Here is a 20,613-nt window from a genome sequence, read left to right on the forward strand (position 1 = left end):
TGACACTTCAGTTAAAGTATCTTTTGTAATTTCCTTGAATTCAGTAATAATGTTTATTTACCTAAACTACGACTAGTCAGTCTGAAAGTTACAAAATAATGAAGTAGAGTAATGTAAATGTATGAAGGACAAAAGTAAAGGTTGTGGAACTCGATGTGGTGATTAAAAAATAAATAAACATTGATGCTTTAAATATTTACCCTATGTTGTTGCAAGATACCTGACAAAGTTGAAATTGAATCCATCGTTCCTCCTGTGAGTTTTTATTTGCATTTAAAGGGCCCAAGAGTCTCTTCTAAATATATACCATGCATATATATAATTATTGTATCATTTTCCCCTTCATTACAGTATGTAAATTTGACAGAGGAAAAGATATTATTTCGATGAATTTTGGAGCCAAGCTACTACTTCTTCAGGAAAAATGGAACCCCCTTAAAGTAATGCATTTGTAGCTCATTTTATGGTTCAATTTTTTTTATTTGTATTTTAAATGATAAAAACAGTAGCCACCTACATCCACAGGCCGGTGGGGTGAAATACCGTAGCTATTAATATTTACAAACTTTAACAAAAATATTGTTATTAAAGAGAGAGAAAAAGGAAAAAACAAAAAGCAGGACATCTAACATACACTCGGAGTTCTTAACCCTGTTATGTGTCTAATGCTGTATAATAGGAGTTTTAGAGTCTGGTTCATTCCTCCGTATGGGTTGCCTCAGTGAGGCGCAAAACTTTCAGGTATCTCGGGCATGTCAAATCCACAAATTCGGTGGAAAGAATCTGAATTGTGGCACCCCAAGTTTTATCAAAGCGCGGCAACTTGCCTCTGGCACCTGCCATCAGCCTTTCCATACACACCAGGTCCCACATTTTATGTAACCAATCCAGATGAGTTGGGACCCCCAGTGTGCCCCATCTAGCGAGGAGTGTCTGTTTGGCTGCACCCAGAGCCAGCGCTTGTAGCTCATTTTAAATCAAAAACAACACTTTTCCCATCTTCTATCCCATCATATTTTCTTATGCTCTTTCATCCTTTCCATCAGTCCCTTCCATCTTTTCTCTAACTATATCTCTGAGACCCTGTTTAAATCCTCCTGTCTTCTACATAATATTGCTCTTGTCTTCACCCCTTCTTTCTTCTGTCACTATTATCATCTTTGTGTCTCCTTTCTTTAGTACCTTCCCTTCACTCTTTTTCAACCCTTATTTTCATTCCTATTTCTCCTTTTCACCCTATGTCTGGATTGTGTCTCTTCTCATTTTTATCTCCATCTCCTTTTGAATGATCTAAATGTGCAAATGTAGAACTCGAGGTTACACAACTCATCCAGACTGCCAGTCAATCATTCTTACCCTCACAGACTAAGATTCATACAGATCATATACCAGAAAGAGCTATCAGCCCAAAAAATCAGTGGCAAATAGTATTAGCTTGTCAGAGTGGTCAAACACCTGGTGCATGCAGTTCCGGGCACTGGTTTGCATCCCTATATTTTAGGCCACTGGAATTATGTAATTCTGCGTCTGCAGCATTTTCCGCATAATAATGGAATTGCCACATTTGCCACATATATTGTCATTTGCTGCATAATCTGCAGATTTAAAAAAAAAAGAATCCAACTTAAAGGATCAAAAGTTATTACAAACATGGCGCTGCATGTTCCTGTTCAGTGGAAGGTCCTTTGGCAAAGGTTGTCTGGTCAACTTAAGTTTTCTTATTGCTGTATTTGGGCATTGGACTGGTACGGCTACGGTGAAATGTTTCCCAGACAATGTTACCATATGTAACAAGCATTGGCATAGCCAATAGGTCTAGCCTTTGGGACCTTATATGTGTTTAGCCATGCAACAGTTGATGTTGTTGCACCAAGGATATTGTGCTGCATAACTAAATACTTATAAGGTCCCAAAAGCGAGACCTATTGGCTATGCCAATGCTTGTTCCCTTTGCACCCTATTATTTTAATACATGCTGCTTACTATATACCGCGGGACTCTCACTTTGAAGACGGGGAATGATTCAAGCATGTAAATCTATGAAAGATACCCCAGTACTGGAGAAGAAAACAAGTTACTTACCTGTAACTACAGTTATCCAGTATTGGTATCTTTCATAGATTCACATGCCTGAATCATTCCCCGTCGCCGAGGCAGGAGTCCCACGGTAAAATACAAAAGCAGTGCCTAAGTAAGTAATAGTAGTAGGCTAAAAGAAAGCCAGAGGCCTAAAGTACAATTTACTTACCTTCGGTAACGATGTATCTGTAAGAAACATTAGTTAGTTAGATTCCTCACCTTAGAACATCCCCAGGTGTCAGGCTGGATCTGGAAAGATGTTTGGAGCAATACCCCTTGCGCGTCGCTAGGCGTCGTCTGCGGCTCCGCGTCCGTCGTCGGCGTCGAGCGCCGGAATGATGTCGTCGGAGTACTTAGACGCCGCCCTCGCGCGCTGACGTCAGTTCTTATACATAGCTTTCCGCGCCAGGGACGCTGAGCCATGCAAGAGACCGACACTGGTGCCAAAAAATCTAGGGCCCTGAAAGGGAGAACCTTAACCCTAGATGTCGGTTCGCAGAACGGGGCGGCTGGGTGGGTCGGTGAGGAATCTAACTAACTAATGTTTCTTACAGATACATCGTTACCGAAGGTAAGTAACTTGTACATCTGAAAGAAACACGTTAGTTAGACTCCTCACCTTAGAATAGATACCCCAGCAATACCAACCCCGGAGGTGGGCCTGCGAACCAAGATCACACCAGAAAGTCCTGGAGAACAGAACGGCCAAAGAAGGCGTCTCTCCGGACTTGGCTGTCCAGGCAATAGTGCTTGGCAAACGTGTGCAGCGAGGCCCACGTTGCTGCCTGGCAAATGTCTTGCAAGGGGACTCCCCGGCCCAGGGCAGTGGTCGCCGCTGTGGCCCGAGTGGAATGGGCCCTCAGCCCTACAGGAGGTTCCTTTTTAGCTAAGGAGTAACAAGCCTTGATACACAACACAACCCATCGCGAGATGGTCTGCTTGTGCACAGCTTTACACTTCTTCGCACCTACATATCCAACAAAAAGTTGGTCGTCCACCCGGAACTGGTTTGTGCGGGCTAAATAAAATGACAGCGCACATTTTGGGTCCAGACGGTGGAGCCTCTCTTCATCTTTTGAAGGATGCGGAGGCGGAAAGAAGGTGGGCAGCGTGACAGATTGCCCGATGGGAAAGGGAGTCACGACTTTAGGAAGGAAAGAAGGACGGGTCCGGAGGACAACCTTATCCGGATGAACCGAAAGGAAGGGAGGCTTAGCTGACAGAGCCTGGAGCTCACTCACTCGCCTAGCGGAGATGATAGCCACCGGGAAGGCAGTTTTCAGAGTCAGTAGACGAAGTGGACAGTTGTGAAGGGGCTCAAAGGGGGCTCACATCAGAAAAGTAAGAACAAGGTTCAAGTCCCACTGAGGCATTATGAATGGAACAGGACGGAACATGTGAGTAATGCCCTTGAGAAAACGGGAGACAACAGGGGACTTGAAAAGACAAGGCTGATCAGGAAGCCTTAAGAAAGCAGAGATTGCAGCAAGATAACGCTTCAAGGTGCCCAGAGCAGAGCCCTGCTGGGCCAAAGAAAGAAGAAAGAGGAGAACCTCAGAAAGAGGGGCAGAAAGGGGATCCACAGCCTTTGCTGTGCACCATGCCACAAATTTGTTCCACCGGCAGGCGTATACCGTCTTTGTGGAGGGACGCCTGGCTGCCAGAATGACATCACAGACTTCAGGAGGCAAGTCAAATGGCATCAACTGCCGCCGCTCAATCTCCACGCATGGAGGTGGAGGCTGGACAGGTTCGGGTGGAGGACCGTCCCCTGCTGCTGTGACAGAAGGTCCTCCTGAAGAGGCAGTCGTATCGGGGGATCGATGGACATACTGAGTAGCTCGGGATACCAGTACCTTCATGCCCAATCCGGAGCCACCAAGATGACTTGGGCCCGGTCGCGCCTGATCTTCTTCAGCACTCTGGGCAGAAGTGGTATAGGCGGAAAGGCGTACAACAGACCGCAACTCCACTCGCGACAAAAAGCGTCTCCGAGCGTGTGCCGCCTTGTAAATTCCAACGCGCAGAACTGCTGACATTGCGCGTTCTGTTTGGTGGCGAATAGATCTAACCAAGGCTCTCTCCACTGCAGAAAGAGACCTTGCGCCACGTCCGAGTTCAGACGCCATTCGTGATCCATCATGCACCGGCGGCTGAGTTTGTCTGCTCTGGCGTTCAGAGAGCCCGCCAGATGTTGAACCACCAGGGTGACGCCCTGATGTTCCAGCCATGTCCAGAGGCGCAGAGCCTCCTGACAAAGGGTCCACGACCCCACCCCGCCCTGTTTGTTGCAATACCACATGGCGGTGGTGTTGTCCGTGAACACCTGCACGACACTTCCCCGGACAGAGGGAAGGACGGCTTTCAGTGCAAGTCGGATCGCCCTCAGCTCCAATAGGTTGATATGGAGCCGAGTCTCCGCCGGAGACCAGAGTCCTCTGATCTCCGCCTCTCCCATATGGCCCCCCCATCCCAGGAGGGACGCATCCGTCACTACGACATGCTCCGTTTGGGGTAGGGAGAGGGATCTGCCGCTGACCCAATCGCGATTCGTGAGCCACCACCACTGCAGCTGGTTCGCAGTGCCCTCCGAGATCAGGACATGGTCGGACAGGTTGCCTCGATGCTGGGCCCACTGAAACTTCAGGTACCACTGCAGAGCCCGCATCCGCCACCTGGCGTGAGGTACCAACAGGAGGCAGGAGGCCATCAGCCCCAGAAGCCGCAGCACCAACCTGACCGAAACCCAGGACAGAGGCCGGAAGATGGAAATCAGGGCCTGAATGTCCCGGACCCGCTGTTCCGGCGGATAGACCCGGAACTGCGCTGAATCGAGAACCGCTCCAATGAAAAGGAGCTTCTGGGAGGGACTCAGGTGCGACTTCGGCACATTGATGGAGAACCCCAGCGAGTGCAGGAGGTCGGCCGTAGTCTGGAGGTGGGAGACGACTTGCTGGGGCGAGCCCGCCTTCAACAGCCAGTCGTCGAGATAGGGGAAGACTGGAACCCCTGATCTGCGCAGATGAGCTGCGACCACCGCCATCACTTTCGTGAACACCCGAGGGGCACTGGTGAGGCCGAAGGGGAGCACGGTGAACTGAAAGTGCTCCTGACCCACCGTGAACCGCAGGTAACGCCGGTGGGCTGGCAGGACGGGGATGTGGAAATAAGCGTCCTGCAAGTCCAACGCTACCATCCAGTCTCCAGGGTCTAGGGCAGCCAGAACCTGAGCTAAAGTGAGCATATTGAACCGGTCCTTCCGGAGGAAGGCGTTGACGCTCCTGAGGTCCAAGATCGGGCGTAGGCCCCCTTTGCCCTTCTTGGGAACCAGAAAGTAGTGGGAATAACAACCACGACCTACTTCTGGACCAGGAACGCGCTCGACGGCCTCTTTGGCCAAGAGGGCCGAAACTTCCTCTCGTAGAAGATGCAAATGATCCCCCGACATACGGGGGTTCAGCGGTGGCATGGCTGGAGGGGTCGTCTCGAAGGGGAGGGAGTAGCCCCTTCGGACGATTTGCAGCACCCACCTGTCCGACGTGATGGAGCGCCAGTGGAGCAGGTGATGGCGAACTGCGGCCGGTAGCTGGGCGGATGTGAGGAGGCGCCCCTTCCTTGGCCACGAAAGGGACGAAAGGCGGAAGTTTGCGGCCGCGGGGCTGAAAGACCCAAGGACTTGGCCGTGGCCCGGGAGTCCTTGAACCGAGCCAGCGCACTGTCCGCATTCTCACCAAAAAGGCGAGTGCCATCAAAGGGCATGTCCATGAGGGAACTCTGGACATCCCCCGAAAATGACGTGGACCTCAGCCAGGCGTGACGCCGAAGCGCCACCGTGGTGGAAATCGCCCGACCCAGCGAGTCCGTGGTGTCAAGTCCACACCGTATGGCATGCCGTGCTGCATCTCGACCGTCAGCAAGTGCTTGAGTGAGTCGTGTCCGGGCCTCCACCGGGCACAAAGGCAGCACGTCCTCCACCATATCCCACAGAGAGTGGGAATAACGGTCCAAAAGGCAAGCGGAATTTAAAGACCGCAGCCCCAAACTCAGGGACGAGAACAGTTTCTTGCCAAACTGTTCCAACCTCTTGGATTCCCGATCCGGAGGAGCGGACGGGAAGGAGGATTGGGAGGTTGAGGCCTGGATAACCAGACTCTCGGGGGTGGGGTGTTGGGAGAGGAAACTAGGGTCGCCCGGAGCAGGGTGGTGGCGCCGGGCAACGTTCCGGTCCACAGGAGGGACTGTGGAGGGCTTGGACCAAGTGCCCTGCAGAACGTCAAGGAGGGCCTCATTAAACTGCAGCAGAGGCTCAGTGGAGCTTGCTGTCGGTTGAAGGACCTCTGTGAGGACGTTAGTCCTCACGGCCACAGCAGGCAACTCGAGCCCTAGGGCTTCAGCCGCCTTGCGCAGCACCACTGAGAAGGCTGCACCCTCCTCCGAGGCCACAGTCGGAGGAGAGATGAAACCAGCGTCCGGGGAGGTATCCAGACCGCTGGCATCCTCCAATTCCTCTGCCCAGTCCTGAGAAAGTTGGGCCTGAGCGGCCATAGGGTCTTCAGACCCCCTCCCAGTCGCCCTCGTCATCCGATTCCCGATAAACAGGAGGAATGATCGGAGCCGGGCAGTAGATGAAGCGTTCACCAATCGGCGCCGGCAGCGGTGCCGGGCGGCGCTGCACCGCGCCGCCTTCGGGCCCGGACCGGGGCTAAACTGGGGAACGACGTCGTCCGGGGACGGCGTCGGAGGTGGAACCGGTGTCGGCACCGGCGGGGGAGGCGTCGTAAGGTTGACCGGCGCCGACCGAGATCCAGGCCTGGATCCCTCGGGGACCTGCGGCGTCGGAGCCAGGCCCCTCATGGCCGAGAGGAAGGCACTGACTTCCACCGGAGTCGCGTCAGTCCCAGTGACCGGCGTGTATGGGGACGGACGCGGCTCCTGCGGCTCCGACGGAGCCGCGGAGGTGGGACCACCCTGACCCTCGGCCGAGTCGCGCGACCGTCGAGGGGAGTCCGAAAAGCGATGTCGTCTCTTGGACTTCTTGGAGTGCTTCGACTTACCCAAGACCCCGACGAGCGATGACGATGGCTGCGGCTCCGCGATCGGTCCTTGGACCTCCTCCTGGACCGGGACCGAGAGCGGTGCGGAGCCGAGTGCCGAAGCTCGAGAAGCTTACGGGACCGCTCCCGCCTAGCTTTCGATGTCAAGGCCTGGCAATCGAGGCACGACTCCGCATCATGGTCGGGCCCCAGGCAATAAAGGCACCGGCAATGGTGATCCGTCACCGACATCAGGCGATGACAGGCGTCACAGGCTTTGAAACCAGGCATCCTACTGGCACCAGAGTCGAGTCGATAGACCAAAAAAGTTAGTCAAAAAATGACTAGGGGTAAGCTCTTCCCGGATCGGCGCTTACTGGCGCGGAAAAAAGAAGAACTGACGTCAGCGCGCGAGGGCGGCGTCTAAGTACTCCGACGACGTCATTCCGGCGCACGACGCCGACGACGGACGCGGAGCCGCAGACAACGCCTAGCGACGCGCAAGGGGTATTGCTACAAAAATCTTTCCGGATCCAGCCTGACGCCTGGGGATATTCTAAGGTGAGGAATCTAACTAACGTGTTTCTTTCAGATACTTAGTAGCCTATCAACATCATTAAACGAAAAGAACTAAAAAATAGTTCTAGCCAATCAGCTACTAGCACCCTCTAGAGCCCTCACAGCAGAAGCAGTTCTCGTCAGATTTTCTTAGCATAAGTGGGAAATAGGGATCCCAATAAAAGAACTGTCTCGCCGGGGAGCAGGGTGGGTGCATGTGAATCTATGAAAGATACCAATACTGGTTAACTGTAGTTATAGGTAAGTAACTTGTTGTAAGTAACTTGTTTTCTTATCCAGTATTGGGGTATCTTTCATAGAATCACATGCCTGAATCAGAATAGCAAGCAGTACGCCAAAACAGTGTCGTTTGCGGATGGCGGGAGACAGGATTCATAAATTCCCAAAACGCATCCAGGAAGGTTAGAATATTAATAAGCTAATAAGAATGAACTTTAAGGAACAGTATCTATGAAAAGCCAATTTAATATATATATAAAGAAATGCACAAAGTCAAAACCATAAATATAATACATATATATATACATATTACCTACTGGCGGTCGCCAGTAGGTAGTTATAGTTAGGACCTATTTTCCATAGGAAATCCGCAACATTCTATTCCCAATAAGTCTGCCGCCGGTTGACGAATCCTCGCGAAATTTTCCAAACTTTTGACCAGCTCCGCTCCGCTCCGCTCCTACCCTGAAAGTTTTGTGGTGATTCGTCAAGCGGGGGCCGAGAACAAATGGGGGTCCCAAAACACGTTTTCCCCATGCAATTTCCCATAGGATCTGTTGTCGCAGCTACAGCCCGAACCGCTGAACAGAATGACACCAAATTTGGCAAAGAGGTAGTCCTCAGTTCAGACTCGTGCCTTTTGCATAAATGGTGTGAATCCGTTCAGTAGTTCCTGAGAAAATTAGAGTTAAAAGTACATAAATATCTATGGCCGCGGAGGATCCGCGGACCGTACACGCACCGTACGCGCACCCTCCCCGAACCGAGCGCGCACCCTCCAGATCGCGCGCTGAATGCTAATTGGCTGTCGAGTGTCTCTCTACATTCGAAACCAGGAACTGTTGGCGGCCATTTTCGGCCTCGGTAGAAGCGAGGCTGAAGAAGCAAGGGGAATAAGTGTGTAAAAGATATAAAGGGGGCAGAGTGGAAATACTCTGACCCTCTAGAGGTGCTTAGGGGGTCCCAGAAGGACCCCATGGGGCCCCCTTTTTAAAAAAAAAAAGAAACGGCGAAATGCGCGCATCCTAACGCGTTGGGTACGCGGATCCACGGATTTTTTTTTTAAAAAGACAAAAAATCATTGGTTCACTGAGAGGTAGGGTATATATTTCTGTTTTTTAAAGGTATGATTCTTATTGGTTAACAAAAACAGATTGTAAGGAACATTATATATGATTAGCTGATATGTTGAAAAGTGAAGCATACTACCTCTCTTGTGTAGGAACATTGTGTGCTGAACTTCTGACCTGTGTGCTTAGTGCAGTGTTCCATGACCTGTTTCTATTGTAATAGGCAGAAGGCAGATTGGGGGAAGGGTTGAAATGTCTTTCAGTTGGAAAGGGTTGAAAGGTTTAACCAATAGAAATGTGTGTTTGCTTTTGAGTTTATGTGTGAAGGATTGTGATTTGATGTTTACATGTATATGTGTGGAAACTGAAAGGGAAACTTTTCCATTCTTTGTTTTTGCTGAGAGGTGCACAGTGCAGAGATTCTGTAAAAGAAAATATGGTGAGTGACTGATATACTTCTTAATCTACAAAAGAACTTGAAAGATGAGTTATTTAATTGTGAGGGGATGTATGTAGACTATTTTGATTTTAATCAGACTAATGTATTTCTCCTGCTAAAGTGTAGGGAGTACTTTTTTTCTCTACAATCTTATTGACAGTGTGTGTGCATGTAGAAACCATTCTGTGATAAGCATCTGTGTTTTTCATGTGTTTGCAGACAGATAACTGTGCTGTTTTTATATGTTGGTAGAATTAGAAACCAGTCATTGTTTATGAATTTTTGAAATGAGTTATGTTATGTTTCTATACTAAAATGTAGTACTACTTCTAGATGAAGAAATGTGTTTTGGTATAGTGCAAGGGATAGTGTTGTTTGTCTAGAATCACACAGTGAGTCTGTGTGCATTTGGGAACCACTGTGAGAGAAGCATTTGGTAACATTGTGTATTTGCTGACAGATAACTGTTTTAACCTGTCATGTTGTGAAGTTTTAGTAGCATTAGAAGACAGTTATGGCTTATCATTTGATTAAATGAGTCAGGCTTTGACAGAAAAGTGCAGTCCTGAAATATGTAGATTGTGTGCAGTTCCCTTACCACTTGCACTGTAGTGAATGAGTTTTGGTAAACTCCTAGGGATAGTGGTGCTTGTCTAGAATCACAGTGTGAGTTAGTGTGTATTTGGGATCAGTGTGAGAGAAGCATTTGGTGACATCATGTATTTGCTGACAGATAACTTTTTTAAAACCTGTCATGTTGTGAAGTTTTAGTAGCATTAGAATCCAGTCTTTGCTTATGTGTTGATTAAATGAGTCATGCTTTGACACTGATGTGCTGTACTTAAATATGTAGATTGTGTTCAGTACCATTAACTCTTCTAGACTAGTGAATGAGTTTTGGTAAACTCCTAGGATAGTGTTGATTGTCTAAAATCACACTGTGAGTCTGTGTGCATTTGGGTAAGGATTGTGAGAGAAGCATTTGGTAACATCGTGTATTTGCTGACAGATAACTGTTTTAAAACCGGTCATGTTGTCAAGTTTTAGTAGCATTAGAAGCCAGTCTTTGCTTATGCTTTGATTAAATGAGTCAGGCTTTGACACAAAAGTGCAGACCTGAAGTATGAAGATTGTGTGCAGTTCCCTTACCACTTCCACAGTAGTGAATGATTTTTGGTAAACTCCTAGGTATAGTGGTTGTTGTATAGAATCACACTGTGAGTCTGTGTGCATTTGGGAACCACTGTGAGAGAAGCATTTGGTAACATCGTGTATTTTTTAGCAGATAACTCTTTTAAAACCTGTCATGTTGTCAAGTTTTAGTAGCATTAGAAGCTAGTCTTTGCTTATGCATTGATTAAATGAGTCAGGGTTTGACACTAAGGTGCAGTACCATGTACTATTCTGTTCACTGTGGCAGAACTGAAAATTTAAAAGTTTTACCTAAGCACTGTCCTAGAAGTAGTCTGATTAGTTAGTCAGTTTCTAAGTACCAAATAGATTGCTTCAAATGTCTATGCAGTATGCATGTAGTCTTCTAACATACTATACACTTGTCTTTTACACCTTCAATTCCCTAGTCAGTATCCATACACTTCCAGGAAACACCCTGTCACTCCCTTTGCAGTCCTCTAGTGACCCATTCAACACCATGTACTAATCCATTCACAGTGCCAAAACCCAAACACTTATAAATTCACCAAGACACTCTCTTTCCAGTACTCTAATGATTCAGTCACTGCCTAAGTATTCATGCACTGAGCCAGGCCTTAGCACATGGACTTCTTCAAACCCCTATCCACTATGCATGCAGTCCTCTAATCACCTACACACTTGTCTTTCACACCTTCAATTCCCCAGTCAGTATCCATACACTTCCAGCAAACACCCTGTCACTCCCCTTGCACTCCTCTAGTGACCTTATTAAGCATCATGTACTAATCCATTCACTGCGCCAAACCCTAATAAATTCACCCAGGCACTCTCCTTGCAGAACTCTAATAATTCAGTCAGTACCCAAGTAGTCATGCAGTGAGCCAGGCCTTAGCACATGGACTGCTTTAAATGCCTATGCAGTATGGATGCAGTCCTCTAATCACCTACACAGTTGTGTTTCACACCTTCAATTCCCTAGTTAGTATTCATACTCTTCTAGCAAACACCCTGTCACTCACCCAGTGTGTCTCCTTATAGTACTGTAATCATTTAGTCAGTTAGCATGTAGAGTTTTAGTGAGGTAGGCTTTAGGGCATGAACTGCTTCAAAGTAGTATGCACTATGCATGTAGTGTTTTAACCATCGTCACACTTGTGGTTCAGGGACATAGTTTCTTAGTCAGTATTTATATAAAATGTGTTTGTAAGTAATGGAATAGTATAATTTTGAAAGTTATTAATATACATTTATTTGTGATTCTTTTTTACAGATACAGAATAGGAGTGTTTCTCATCTGTTTGCACTCTTCTCGTGCAAGATTGTTCGGATGAAGGGTCCTTAGGTGTTTCATCATACTTGCCGTGCCGTACGAGTATTTCTTGTTAGGATCCCCTGTGACAGAACTCTTTTGCAAATCTTGCACGTGACCAAGGTGGCATTGGTCTTTGTTTGCTCCTTGGGAAAAGTAAAAAATGTCCTCACCACTGAAGAAAAACGTTGTGGGCGTGGTGCCTTTTGCAAAAAAAATTCCTCAGATTCGGTAAATATTTTAAAGCGGCAACATTTACAGTTTTTGTAAGTTAAACTTATAAAATGTTGTTAGCTGTATGCATTTTACATATCTGTGATTTGTTTCTTGTGGTATTTTGTTGAGAATAGCATGTTGTTTTTTTTTTAACAATCTTTCTGATTTTCCAGGTCTGTCGTCGACATCCATGGTCCCCACAGGAGTGTTCCGCCTTGTTGTTTTGTATTATTTTTGATACATTTTGTTTATTCGTTTATCGTTCATATATATGTTAATAAAAAAATAGAGTTTGAAAATAGTTTATCGTTTACATATTTATGATTATTAAAAATAAAGTTTGAAAAAAAAATTACTAACGTTTTTGGTTGTTCTCTTAACTGCTGTGTGACTCTTTCTTGTTCTTATTACTGTTATTTGATGGAGTCCACCATGGTGTTAAATTTTGGGGCACTTATCGCTGGAATACTGGTGATATCTGCAGTTTGCACCAACTTCTGAATAGTGTGTTAGATTTATCTCAACTTTACTTCCGTTAAAGTGCTGATAATGAAATGGAGACTAGCCGTTCCCATGCAAAAAGACACGAGGTGCACCTTTCTGATTTATTCTAAATACTAAAATCCTGTATTGAATTGCACGGAGGTATTGGCTGCACTTAGTGTACACACAAAATCTATTAAGAAATCTCATTGTATTTATATTGATTGGGATTAGTGCGTCAGGTGCTGGATCTTGACGAGATACACTGCTCAGTTCGTATATTGTTCTGCACACGAAAAAAATCACATCACAACTTTCACACCAATTGCAATGCGAAACAAATTCCGGCGATAAGACACGTTAGCACCAGGGATTTTACACCTGCTTTCTGCTGGTGTTAAGCAGGACAACTACCTGCACCATGAAAGGGAACACAGCCAAGAGCCACACCAGAACACCCACAGGTGCCATAGAGTCAATGAGCATGATACAGGGATACCCATGAGGGCCAGAAGACTCATCTCAACAACTCCAGGACCGGCAATGCCCCCTAAACCCACATCTTAGCAAGTGTGTCCCTGTGGTCATTGTCTTAGCATGATAGGCACGAGCCCTGCTACATCACAGTGTGCTGTCACCTCAGCATTGGCAGTGAGCCTGGACGTGTAGCTACGCACGCATCCTTCTGCATGCACAACTGTCATGTGCTGGTCTGGTGTTCACAGGTCAGTGCAGGGGTGTGCCTATCTGGCAAGGGGAACGGGGTGTCTCGGAAATGTCCGTGTACAGGAAGTGCGGTAAGTGTGTCTCTGTGTTCTGGTGTGGCCTGCTACAAGAGCTGCAGCAGTCGATGTTGTAAAGTGGCATGCAACACCTCCAAACGGCACTGTGATGGTGTAGTTGGAATATAGCAGGACATGCGCAAATAGGCATTACAATGGTGTGCCGTACGAGTGCACGAAATACAACAGCGCACCGTACAAAAGTGTGGGGGCTCGTGGGAGGGAGGAGCAGCCGTTTGGCAACATAACACACAGTGAGCTCGACCATGTGCCACATGCTGGGCATCTCATCCATGATGACCACGGTCGCAGACATCCCACAACACCAACGACTGGCATTTGTACACATCCTGTATGAATGCAGCGTGGTTTTCACTTCTATGCTCGTTCAGTGGTGTGATGTTGGCGGGTTGTGTGACTTGTGCTCCTTGTTGGTGTGTTTCATTTTGGCCATTGTTAGTCTATATGTGTGTTGTACTTAATTGTGCATGTGTGCCATTCTGCCCATCTCCCCCCCTCCCCCCACTCCCTGCGTCTTCCTCATCCTGGTGCTGTTGTGTCTATAATTTTGTTGCTCCACACATAAATACATGTAAAGAATAAATTACAATAGTTCCTTGATTCTTTTAGGTTTCAAAACTTCTCTATTGGTTTCTTTTTAATTTTCCATATGAACCGTTCTTTTAATATTCAACAACACATAGAAGTCAGAAGTGCAACGTATTCTATCAACACACTTTCTAGAACATTCTACAACACGTGCAGGTTAAAAGTTCATCAATTTTTTAAAACTTAACGATATTTTTTTGCAACATTTTCATGAACATTTAACGACACGTGCAGGTTAAAAGTTCACGATTGTTTTAGGTTCGAACAGTGCCTTCCAAATGCAAGTAGCAGGTGTGGTTGAGCTGAGCAAATTTTATCCTATGATATGTACTCCACGTTGAAACTGCTTTTTCTTAACCAATCACAAAGATGCTTTTCCACAAAACTAATGTGCACCCTACTTTTAAAAAAGAATGCTTTTCATGATATCTTTAGAGATAAGTCATAGATAGGAATTAGCATTTAAAAAACCTTTGAAATTCACTGAAAAAACCATAGGTTTCATGCACGTTATAGTTAGGAATTGGCATTTAAAAAACCTTTGAAATTCACTGAAAAAACCATAGGTTTCAGGCACGTTATAGTTAGGAATTAGCATTTAAAAAACCTTAGAAATTCACTGAAAAAACCATAGGTTTCAGGGGCGTTATAGTTTGCTGGACATTTCCCTCGTACAAAACCCTAGAAATTCCCCTGTTATAGTTAGTTCAGCTAACTATAACTCGCGACCCCGCAATGCACTGCTGATGACGTCACATATTACATCACTCATTACATGGTCAGTGACATCACTCATGACATCTCAAATGACATCACTGATGACATCACTGATGACATCATCCATTGAGTATGTGTTTCTGAACAGTTTTAATATGTTTAATATATATAGGGAAAGGCCTGTTGAAGAATAAGAGGGTGTACAAGTGTGTGAATGGATGATTTTCTAGGTGCGTAACTGACTCTATAAGTGAGTCATTAAATGTATCTTACCGCAGACTAGTGACTAAACTGTGTGAATGTCTGTATGTGTCTGTGTGCTGGTGTATAAGTGGCTCCATGGTTTTGTGAATAGCTATATGAGTGTCTCTATGGGTTATTGATTGGTTGTCTGAGTATCTGTATGGGTGCCTGAGTGTTTGTGTGGGTAGGGTGTGTGTGACTCTGTGACTAGATGTGTGAGTGGGTGATTCAGTGGGTGCATGGTTTTAAGAGTGCATCTGTAATGGACTGTATGGTTGGGTGACTGTATGTAAGGGTGTGTTAGTGATTGAATGTATATCTCAGTTGTACATGTGTCAGTAACAACATATGTGAAACGCAGTGTATATGTGTGTAAGAATATATAACTATCTATATGTGAGAGTGTGTGATTTTGGGAGTGGCTGTATGCGCCATAGTGCAAGGATATCTGTGTCATGTGCTGTTTGTTTTTCTGCAGGAAGACACATAATTTGTTAGTATTTTTATGAGTAAGTGAACTTGAGTGTGTTTAACTGTATAGGTGAGTAAATTGGACTGTGATTAATTATTTGCATGACTGACTAGATGTGTCAGTACCTCAATGGATGATTGGTGGTGTGTGAGTGTCTATATAGGTGTATAAATGCACAGAGTGACTGTAAGTATGAGTGACTGTACAGGTGAGTGAGTGGACATGTATGTAGACCTAAAAGTCAATGAGTGGGTGTGTAGTTATTGGTATTGGAGTATCTATTTGCTGGGAGGTAGGGCTGCACACGCTGCGAGAAAACGCATAAATTGAGTGGTATAGAGCAGCCTGGTAAGACCTAGGGACGTTATTTGCTCTTGAGGCGGAAGCCGGGAGCCAGTTAGCTTTTTAATCCACGTAAATTGTTTGTTCTACTTTTAATGAAATTAAAGAAAATAACCTGCCAATTTGCACAATACGCTCTTTGAGTGAAGGTTTACTTGCACATATCGCCGCACCTTGCGGGGACCTCCTGGTTTCCCCGAGACGCTGGGCACTCGGTAGCTGAGACCTAGAGGGGCCGAACCATTACAGCGGCCATCTTGGGGAGGACGAGGTTGACGCGCTAGTTGCTGGGAGGTAGGGCTGCACACGCTGCGAGAAAACGCATAAATTGAGTGGTATAGAGCAGCCTGGTAAGACCTAGGGACGTTATTTGCTCTTGAGGCGGAAGCCGGGAGCCAGTTAGCTTTTTAATCCACGTAAATTGTTTGTTCTACTTTTAATGAAATTAAAGAAAATAACCTGCCAATTTGCACAATACGCTCTTTGAGTGAAGGTTTACTTGCACATATCGCCGCACCTTGCGGGGACCTCCTGGTTTCCCCGAGACGCTGGGCACTCGGTAGCTGAGACCTAGAGGGGCCGAACCATTACAGCGGCCATCTTGGGGAGGACGAGGTTGACGCGCTAGTTGCTGGGAGGTAGGGCTGCACACGCTGCGAGAAAACGCATAAATTGAAACGGTCCATCTACGCGTTAGCGGGCGCCCCTTGAGCGCAGAAGGAGCGCCCAAGGAAAGCCCGTCTGTGCCCGTCCGTGCCAGGCCGGACCAGGACGGGGACGGGGCTCAGGGCCATAGTAATGGAAGCCCCTCATCCTATTACCCTCGTTTACAATGGTGAGTTGCTAAAGGCACTTAGAAATGATGCAATACCGATTTGCCCGAGAGAAGCCTATCCAGAGGACATTTTCACTCCCTGTCCCTATTGTAACTCCCTCAACTCAGTGAAAGCTAATAACTCCTGTTTAACATTTGCCCTGTTAAATTGCAGATCTCTCCCGAGGCATGCCATAGAGATTCACTTGATCCTAGAGGAGCGAGACCCAGATATACTCTTTTTAACTGAGACGTGGCTTACCGAGTCATCAGACCCGGACATAGTCCGGGCTCTCCCACCTAACTATTCGATCATTAGACAGGATCGCCTGACAGGGCGTGGAGGAGGTGTGGCAATTATTTATAAGAACTTATATAGATGCAGAACCTATGAAATTCCACTTATAGAGTGTGAGAGTCTTGGTTTCTCCATCTCCTTCTCGCCCACGTGCACCTTCTCAGGGATCTTGGTGTACAGACCTCCGGGTGACCATCATAATTTTTGTCATAATCTTCTGGATAAAATCTCTCTTTCCATCAGCAGTACTCCCAACTTCTCCATCCCGGGCGACCTTAATATTCATCTTGATGAAGTGGATGCAGCTGCATCACAATGTATGCTCGACACCCTGGGATTGGTACACTTGGATCAAATTGTGACAAGTTCTACACATGTAGCAGGACACCTGCTAGATCATTGTTTTACTAATCTTAGGAACATTGTGTGTGATCAGCCCCACTTTGTCCCCTGGTCAGACCACGCCTTACTCTTCTTTGTGTGGTCGCCAGAAACACAAAATCATAGGGTTAGTCTTTCAAAGAAAGTTGGCCGAGTTTGGTCTAGATTACCGGTCAGAGATTGGGAGGCGGCCCTGAAGAGTTGCCCACCTACTCCTCACGAGGATCCAGTGGCTGCTAATGAAGCCTTTGATAACTGGCTTAATTGCACTCTAAATGTCACCCTACCAAAAAAAGAGATGCGCCACCGGGAAGGTCATAATAAACATCCATGGTACTCTGAAAAACTTAAGGAACATAAGCAGTCGTGCAAACGAGCAGAAAGGAAATGGAGAAAGGAGTTTTCACTTGTGGCTAAAACTGAATATAAAACATCTCTTAGAACCTACAAAAAATTATTGAAATCCACTCAAGCAGCATATTATCAGAGTAAAATCTCAGAAGCAGCTAATGCTCCTAGAGAGATTTTCAAAATCTTTCAATCGCTGGTGGCTACTCCTAGGGTCATTAATCCTGCTCCGGACCTTCAGAAACACTGTGAGGCATTAGCCATTTTCTTTGCGTCCAAAGTGTCTAACATCTACTCCAGTTTTTCGACAACCCCATTCACTCCTGATAAATTGGAGAGTGGTTATGAAAGGTCGGAGGTGGTAGCTCCTAATTCATCTGGAGATCTTAAAGCCTTTCCGCTGCTAGATCTTGCTACCGTTGGAAAGCTCCTTAACAACTTAAAATCAGGCTCCCCTCAGGATGTCGCTCCTCCGTTGGTTCTCAAGCAGGTTTCGGAAACAGTATGCCCGATCATAATGCAGGTCATCAATGCATCTTTGGCCTCAGGAGTGGTACCCCCCAACTGGAAGAGAGCAAAGGTCCGTGCTTTATTAAAAAAACCTAATCTGGACCCGGAAGATCTAGCCAATTATAGGCCTATCTCGCTGCTCCCTAGTCTTAGCAAAATAGCTGAAAAGCACGTTAACCAGGTTCTCTCCTCATTTGTTGAGTCTTCGGGCTCTTTACACTCAACTCAGACTGGTTTCAGAGACATGCAGGGAACAGAAACTGCGCTGGTGGCGGTAGTCGAGGCGACTAGGAGTATTGTGGATGCGGGAGGCTGCGCTGCGGTGGTCCTACTGGACCTAAGCGCAGCCTTCGATACTGTAAACCACTCTCTCTTGTTGCATCGGCTTCGCCTGGCAGGGGTCTCAGGATCGGCTCTTAAATGGCTGCACTCCTTTTTATCGGATAGATACTTCTCCATTTTTGAGGATGAGATGTCATCGAGCCAGCTGCAACTGAGTCACGGCGTTCCCCAGGGATCATCACTCAGCCCTACACTGTTTAACATTTATATGAGACCGTTGGCTGATGTGGTGCTTCCTTGGGGAATCCAGCTTGTCACCTATGCCGATGACACGCAGCTGGTTGTTTCCTTGGTGAGGGACGATGTTCTACATCAGGGGACCAACAATCTTACCCCGTGTCTCACCAAGGTCCTTGAATGGATGACCTCGTCCTGTTTAAAGCTAAATGGAGCCAAAACGGACATCATGCTGTTGGGCTATAAAGCCCCAATTAACCTGGACCCCTGGTGGCCGCACTGTCTGGGACCTCCTCCGAAGCCTAAGACCAAAATAAAAAGCTTGGGGGTCTGGATGGATTCCACCCTGAATTTCCAACATTAGGCTAATAAGGTGGCCGCAACCTGTTATGGTTTGATGAGAACCCTAAAAAAAGTCCTAGACCTTCTTCCCTTCGAAGCCAGGCGTGTATTAGTCCAGTCGCTGATTCTTTCGCGACTGGATTATGCTAATGCTATCTATTTGGGGACACCAGCAGCTACCATAAAAACTCTGCAAGCTGTGCAGAACTGCGCAGCTCGCTTGCTTATTAAAGTTCCCAAACGATGTTCAGCAAAGGCCTCAATTCGATTGCTCCATTGGCTTCCAATTCAGGAAAGGATTGTGTTTAAGGCTATGTGTCTGGCACATAAGTCCATTCACAATATGGGCCCTTCCATTTTGGATCCCCTGATTCGTCGCCATCACTCGGTTAGACCTCTTAGATCCAATCAACGAAATCTGCTTGTAGTTCCCAGGGTGAAGTTGGCCCGGATGGGCGGCCGGCCGGCTACTCTCGGTCCAAGCAGCTAAAGGCTGGAATAAACTCCCTGATATCATCAGGCATGAATCAAATCATATCGCCTTCAGGAAGCAATTAAAGACATTTTTGTTCAACATTGCCCTCTAATATCCTTTAGGTCTTACAGCGCTGGGATGCTCTAGGGTAGCCATGCGCTATGAAAGTACTCATTCATTCATTCATTCATTCTATGGTTGTCAAAATGGCCGTCTGAAATTTTGAGTCGGTGTATCAAAGGTTATATTAGGGTGTGAGAAGGTGCACTAAATTGTCACATGGATGACGTCATCAGTGATGTCTTCAGTGATGTAATTTGAGATGTCATCAGTGATGTCATCAGTGATGTCACTGACCATGTCATGAGTGATGTAATATGTGACGTCATCAGCAGTGCATTGCGGGGGCGTGAGTTATAGTTAGCTGAACTAACTATAACAGGGGAATTTCTAGGGTTTTGTACGAGGGAAATGTCCAGCTAACTATAACACCCCTGAAACCTATGGTTTTTTCAGTGAATATATATATATATAACACATGAAACAGTGCAGTATAGATAAAAACGTAAATCTAACCTTAGTTAAAAAAAATTTGAAGTACGGCTTGTCCTACAGCTGCATCCTCCTGCAGAGCAGATTGCAGACAGTAGTGTTTCGTGAACGTGTGGACATTCTTCCATGTCGCAGCACAACAGATGTTTTCCAAAGTTACTCCGGCAAATAGAGCAGTAGAAGCTGCCATAGTTCTGGTAGAATGCACCTTGACCTTTCTTTGTAAAGGTTTGTTGGCTTTGTCATGACAGAAATGAATTGTAGAAGCCAGCCATCTGGCTATTGTTGCCTTAATTACAGCAGTCCCAAGTGTAGCTTGACCATAGGCTACGAACAATTGATTGGATCGCCTGATGTCCTTAGTCTTCTGTAAATAAATACAACGTTTAACATCGAGTGAGTGTAATGCTCGCTCCGCTGAAGTGGCTGGAAAGAAAACTTGAAGCTTTACGGGCTCATTTAAGTGAAATTGAGACGGTACTTTAGGGATGAATTTGGGATTCGTCCGGAGAGTTACATAATCCTTAGAGAAATGCAAAAAGGGTTCTGAGATAGTGAAAGCTTGGATTTCGCTAACCCTTCGAGCCGATGTAAGAGCTAGTAAAATAGCAACCTTCCATGTGAGAA

General features: G+C 46.4%; 1 long non-coding RNA gene across 1 annotated transcript in view; it reads left to right on the forward strand.

The window, feature by feature from the left end:
* The first annotated feature begins 350 nt into the window (after positions 1-350).
* Positions 351-20,613, forward strand: part of LOC146871891 (uncharacterized) — a 264,085-nt gene continuing 243,822 nt past the window's right edge. The window contains exon 1 of the long non-coding RNA XR_014959623.1: positions 351-440. This is a non-coding gene — a long non-coding RNA (uncharacterized LOC146871891). The remainder of the gene's footprint in view (positions 441-20,613) is intronic.

The sequence above is a fragment of the Triturus cristatus genome, chromosome 1_1, assembly GCF_964204655.1.
Source record: "Triturus cristatus chromosome 1_1, aTriCri1.1, whole genome shotgun sequence".
Taxonomy (NCBI): domain Eukaryota; kingdom Metazoa; phylum Chordata; class Amphibia; order Caudata; family Salamandridae; genus Triturus; species Triturus cristatus.